This window comes from Ailuropoda melanoleuca, chromosome X (genome assembly GCF_002007445.2).
Source record: "Ailuropoda melanoleuca isolate Jingjing chromosome X, ASM200744v2, whole genome shotgun sequence".
Taxonomy (NCBI): domain Eukaryota; kingdom Metazoa; phylum Chordata; class Mammalia; order Carnivora; family Ursidae; genus Ailuropoda; species Ailuropoda melanoleuca.
This window is the reverse complement of record NC_048238.1, coordinates 110,607,302-110,613,949: the sequence shown is the minus strand read 5'-3', so window position 1 is coordinate 110,613,949 and position 6,648 is coordinate 110,607,302.

The following is a 6,648-nucleotide window of genomic DNA, read 5'->3' as shown; positions in this document are numbered from 1 at the left end:
TCTGGACGGGGGTGAGGGTGGGGGGATGGGAACAGAAAGCAAAGCAGAGCGAAGCCAGATCTCACGGGAGGGGTCAAGGCGCCTCACTGAGTCACCGATGCTTTTGCGAGCCCTTGCAGTAAGAATAGAGCTGTGAGCAAAGCCAGGCCTCATTCCTGCCCTCAGGGGGCGCGCATCTGGCGCCCAAGAGCTCCTGTGAGTGTGTGTGTGTATGCGAGCACGTGTGTGGGAATGGGGGTAGAGGGGAAAAGCATTTGAGTTAATTTCAAAATAGGTCATACTATGAAGAAAAACCAACGGGATTCATCGAGGGGGGTGGGTTGCAGCCAGTTGCCCACGAATTTGATGCCAGTCATCAGACATCTAGGAAGCTGCCGCAGCACAGCTCTGTGCTAAGCCCGTTGACGCTTTCTTGAAGATTCCTGTTTCCTAAGGAAGATGGTAATAAACAAGGGTCAACATACAACACATAAAAGTGCTAAGAACTGTGAAGAGCATCAGTTAAGGTGATGTTTGGGAGTGATAGTGGTGGAATTCGGTGAGGCTCCCATTGATGTGAGACTTGAATGACAAGGGCTCAACCATGAAGAGCGTCTGAAAGCAAAAGGAACAGCAAGTGCAAACATCTTCTGCCAGGAATAAATTGGGTATTGTCTAAGACCAAAAGGAAAATGTTGGACTGTAGTAAGCCAAGGGAAAAAAGAGCCACACTGGTGGGGTGAAGCTGGGCACTGAAATTGAGTCCGCAAGACATGATTTAACATTTTTTTCGTTCTTTATTAATAAGCATTTAATATTTTATTAGTGATAATGATAACCAACTTCTTAAATATTCTCGTAACAATTTTATCCATTAGATGTTAACAACTTTTTTCTTATTTTCCTTCAGATTTTATTATGAAAACTTTGCAATATACAGATCAATTCAAAGATCTGTACCTAGGTACCAAACACTAATATTCTACAATGAGCATTATGCTATGCTTGCTTGATTGCAAGGTCATCCTTATTTTACTGATCCATTTCAAAGTGAGCTACAGACATCAGTAGGCTTCACCTCCAAACACTTCAGCATGCATAGCATTAGCTAGAGAAGAATATCTGTTTACTGTGTGTTTTTTTTTTTAAGATTTTATTTATTTATTTGTCAGAGAGAAAGAGACAGCAGCAGGCAGAGGGAGAAACAGGCTCCTCGCTGAGCAAGGAGACTGATGCGGGGCTCCATCCCAGGACCCTGGGATCATGACCTGAGCTGAAGGCAGATGCTTAACCGACTGAGCCACCCACGTGTCCCTGTTTACTGTTTTTTTTGCAGGTAGAATTTACTACAGTGAAACACACAAATCTTAAGTGACCCATGTAGTGAGTTTTGACAAACACATACTCCAGTCTCCTGTCAAGATACAGAACACTCAACACCTCAGAAGTTTCCCTCGTGCCCATTTCTAGTCAGTCACCACCACAATCCCACACAGAGGCAACCATGGTTCTAATTTTTCTCCACCACAGATACCTTTTGCTTTTTGAGAACTTCATATGAATGGAATCATACAATATGTACTATTTTGTGTCTGGATTCTTTCACTCAATATGATGTTGAGATTTATCTATGTTGTTGAATGTGTTATTGCTTCTTTCCTTTTGTTACTGAACAGTAGTATTCCATTGTCTGGATATATCTTAGTTGGTTTATTCATTCACCAGTTTATGATCTGGGTGGTTTCCATTTTGGACTATTATAAATAAGGCTGCTATGAACATTTGTGTACAAGTTTGTGTAGACATATGCTTTCATTTTACTCAGATAAGTGCCTAGAAAGGGAATTGCCACGTCATAGGATAGTTGTTTTATAAGAAACTGCCAGAATATTCTGTAAAGTGGTTGTACAATTTATGTTCCCACCAGAAATGTATGAAAGTTCCTTTTCTTTCCAATCTTCCTCAACGTTTGTGGTTGTCAGCCTTTATTTTTAGCTATTTAAGTGGGTGTGAAGTGGCAACTCATTGTGATTTTAATTATCATCTCCCTGATGACTAATCATGTTGAGTATGATGTTTTTATGTGCTTACTGGCCATTTCTATATTTTCTTCTGTAAAGTGTTCAAATAGATTTCCCACTTTTATAGGGTTGTTTGTCTTTTTTATTATTCACTTGTAGGTGTATTTTTTTTAAAAAAAGCAGATGTTTTGAGGTATATTTGACATAACTGGATATGTTTAAACTGTACTATCTGATAAGGTTTGACATATATATATCTCCATTAAGCCATCACCACAATCAAAGCAATAAACATATCCATTACTCTCAAATTTTCCTTGTGTCACTTATAGTCCCTCTCTCCTGTCTCTTCTCACTCCCTTGCTCCTCTCATCTCCAGCAACCACTGATCTGCTCTCTGTCACTACAGGGTAGTTTGCATTTTCTAGAGTTTTAAATAAATGGAATTGTAAAATCAACGTTCTTTTGGATGTACCATGATGGGTTTATTCATTCTTTGGTTGATGGACATTTAGGTTGTTTCCAGTTTAGGGTAACCTCAAATAAAGCTCCTATAAACATTTGTGTATAATCCTTTATATGTACGTGTATTTCCTTGGGTAAATACCAAGAGTGGTATCGCTGGATAATATAGTAGAGGTACATTTAACTTTTTAAAAAACTACCACACTGTTTTCCAAAGTGGTTGTACCATTTTACATTCCCACTAGTATTAAGGAGAGTTCCAGTTCCACATTCTTATCAGTACTTGGTATGGTCAGTCTATTTAATTTTAGCCATTCTAATAGGTGTATAGTGTAATCTCATTCTGGTTTTAACCTAGATTTCCCTGACTAATGATGTTGAACATATTTTTATGTCCTCACTAGCCATCATATACCTTTCTTTGGTGAAACGTCTGCTTAAACCTTTTATCCACTTCATTATTATTGGGTTGTTTTTCTTATTATTGAGTTATAAGAGTTCTTTATGTATTCTAGATACAAGTCTTTTGTCAGGTATATGCTTTGCAAGCATTTTCTACCAGTCTGTGGTTTGTCTCTTTATTCTCTTCACAGTGTCTTTTCAAGGGCAGAAATTCTAAATTTTGATGAAGTAAGTTTATCAATCTGCTCTTCTATGGATTGTACTTTTGGTGTCACATCTAAGGTGTTTTTATTTAACCCAAGGTCACAAAGATCTTGTTTTCTTTTAGAAGTTTTATGGTTTTAGGTTTTATACTTATTTAGGTTTCTGATTCATTTTGAGTCAATTTTTGTATGTAGTGTGAGATATGAGTCCAAGTTCATTTTTGTGCCTGTGGATATTCAATTCTTCCAGCATCATTTTTTAAAAGATTTTATGTATTTATTTGTTTGAGAGAGAGAGAGAGAGAACACAAGCAGGGGGAGCAGTAGATGGAGAGGGAGAAGCAGTTTCCCCACCGATCAGGGAGCCTAATACAGGGCTTGATCCCAGGACACTGGGACCATGATCTGAGCCAAAGGCAGTTGCTTAACAGACTGAGTCACCCAGGTGCTCCCCAGCATCATTTGTTGAAAAGACTGTCTTTCTTTACTACTTTTTGTGCCTATATCAAATATCAGTAAATGTGTGGATTCAAGACTCTCTTTGCTGTTCTGTTGTTGGATTTCCTATCTTTACAGTTTTGATTTGTGTAGTTTTCTAACTATCTTTGAAAGCAGGTAGTTTAAGTTCTACAACTTTGTTTTCTTGGTGTTGTTTTAACTAGTCCGGGTTTTTTTTTGCGTTCCCATATACATTTTAGAATCATCTTAGTTTCCAGGGGGAAAAGAGTCTGCTGGAATTTTGTTTGGGATTGGATTAAATTCTGTAGAATAGTTTGGGGAGAATTGGTATCTTAACAATATTGAGTCTTTCAACTCTTGAACAAGGTCTCTTTCTCTCATTTTGGTCTTTAATTTCTCTCAGCAGTATTTTGTAGTTTTCAGTGTTCAGGTCTTTTATGTCTTTTGTCAGATTTATTCCTAAGTACTGTATATTTTTGATGCTATTTTGAGTGGCATTGTTTTAAATTTTTAAATTTGTAATTGTTCATTGCTAGTATATAGAAGTATATAGAAATACAATAGATTTTTGTATATTGATCTTATATCCTGCCACCTGTTAAACTGACGTATTAATTCTAGTAACTTTTCTGACAATTCCATCACATTTTCTACAGAGGTAGTCCTGTCATCTGTGAATAAAGACAATTTACTTCTTACTTTCCAATCAGGATGCCATTTATTTCTTTTCCTTCCTAATTTCCCAAGCTTGGACCTCCAATACAATGTTGAACAGAAAATGTAAGAGTGGACATCCCTGTCTTGTTGCTGATATTGAGGCGAAAGCACTCAAAAAGTGGTGAAAGACTTTCACCACTAAGGATGATGTTAGCTGTAGGTTTTTTGTATGTGTTCTTTATGAAGTTCAGGAAGTTCCCTTCTATTTCTCATTTCTGGGAGTTTATATCAGGAATAGATGCTGCATTCTGTCAAATGCTTTTTTTTTTTTTTTGCATCTATTGAGAAGATTGCTGTAGTTCTGAATGTATCTTTCCAAAAATCATATGTTGAAACCTTAGCTCCCAAAGGTGATGGTATTTGGGAAATGGAGCCTTTGTAAAGTAAGTACATCCCACTGGGACTAATGCCCTTGCAAAAGAGGCTCCAGACATGCCTTGCCCCCTTCACCATGTGAGAACATAACAAGAAGGTTCTGGCTGAGTCAGGAAGAGAGCCCTCACCAGAACGTGACCATGCTGGTGACTTGATTTTTGACTTCTAGCCTCCAATACTTCGAGAAATAAATTTCTGTTTTTTATAAGACATCCAGTTTGTGGTATTTTGTTATAACAGCCTGAATGGACTAAGACATATGTGTTTTTTATTTTTTAGTTTGTTTGGTTTGTTAATATGCTGAATTACACTGATAAAATTTCAAATGTTTACACCAAACTTGCATTCTCATGATAGGCTACGTAGTCATATTATGTTATCATTTTTGTATCTTGTTGAACTTAATTTGCTAAAAGTTTGTTTAGAGTTTTTGCAAGTGCGTTCATAAAGAATATCAATCTGTAATTTTTCTTTTCATATGTCTTTGTATGGTTTTGATGTACAGGTAATGCTGGCCTCACTGAATGAGTTGGAAGTAGTCTTTCCCCCTCATTTTCTGGAAGAGTTTGTGTAGTATTGGCATTATTTCTTCCTTAAAAAATTGGTAGAATTTGGGTTTCCTGGGCAGGCCACAGAGGATGTCATGCTGGGTGGCTAAAACTCAGAAACCCAGAGGACAGAGTTCAGGGTGACCATTTCAGAGGGAAAGCAAGAAAGAAAATCCTGGAGAGGAGAGAACCATAGACAGAGAACCCAAATTTGGCATATACACTCTGAGTAATCTCTGGTGACTCTTGGGTGTATGTACAGAGCAGACTCCAAGAAAAGAACTGAGCAGAAATTTCACTTGATGCCCAACACAGGAGAGACAGAGTTTGGAGTTTGAGTTTAGCTAAGTTAACTGCCTGCTAAGGAAGCAGCAGCAACACCACCACCACTCTGGAGAAATATAACAGAAAGCAAGAAGCCAGCACCACTAGAAAATATTACAATGGCCAGGACATGATGCTTAATTACTAGAAAAAAAAAGACAATGTAAGGACACTTAAGAAAAAAAAATGTTTAAGGGAAACTGACCCTGAGATGATCCTGACACTGTAATTCACAGACAATATTTTCAAAGCAGCTATTCTAAATATGCTTATGGACATAAATCATGCTAATAATTATATTTTGCAGTGATATATATACTTATTCATTAACATATAAAATAACAGTATCTAAAATGGCCTACCAGATCCCTAGTTTTGAAGAAATGTTAATTCTAGCAAGTATTTCTAGATATCTACAATAACTAATATGATATGAAAATATTTCTGGTGGTGACAAAGTCTCATATACTACTATCATGGTTTGTCTACATTCATAATTGAAGGAAATGCTAAATTTTAATTAGTTTAGTAAGAATAATACATTCTCCCCCACTCAAATTTTAGATCCCTTGAGTTCCTAATGTCAGCTTAAGATCTTAAGGTCACAGATACTGTTTTTCCCATGTAGAACAAAAAAACTGTGCCTGGCATATAGTAGGCACTCAATAAATATTTCTTTTTTTTTAAAGATTTTATTTATTTATTTGACAGAGAGAGAGACAGCCAGTGAGAGAGGGAACACAAGCAGGGGGAGTGGGAGAGGAAGAAGCAGGCTCCCAGTGGAGGAGCCTGATGTGGGCTCAATCCCAGAACGCTGGGATCACGCCCTGAGCCGAAGGCAGATGCTTAATGACTGCGCCACCCAGGCGCCCCAATATTTCTTTTTTTAAAAGATTTATTTATTTATTTTAGAGATGGAGGGGAAGAGGGAGAGAAACTAAAGCAGACTCTGTGCTGAGCATAGAGCCTGACACAGGGCTCCATCCCACGACCTTTAGATCATGACCTGAGCCAAAATCTAGAGTCAAAAGCTTAACTGACTGAGCCACCCAGGCAACCCTCAAAAAATATTTCTTGAATAAATGAGTGCATCTGTGTTCCAATCTAGTGGTAAAGAAATTAAAATTTGTTCCTAGTCTTTCACATCCAATTAAA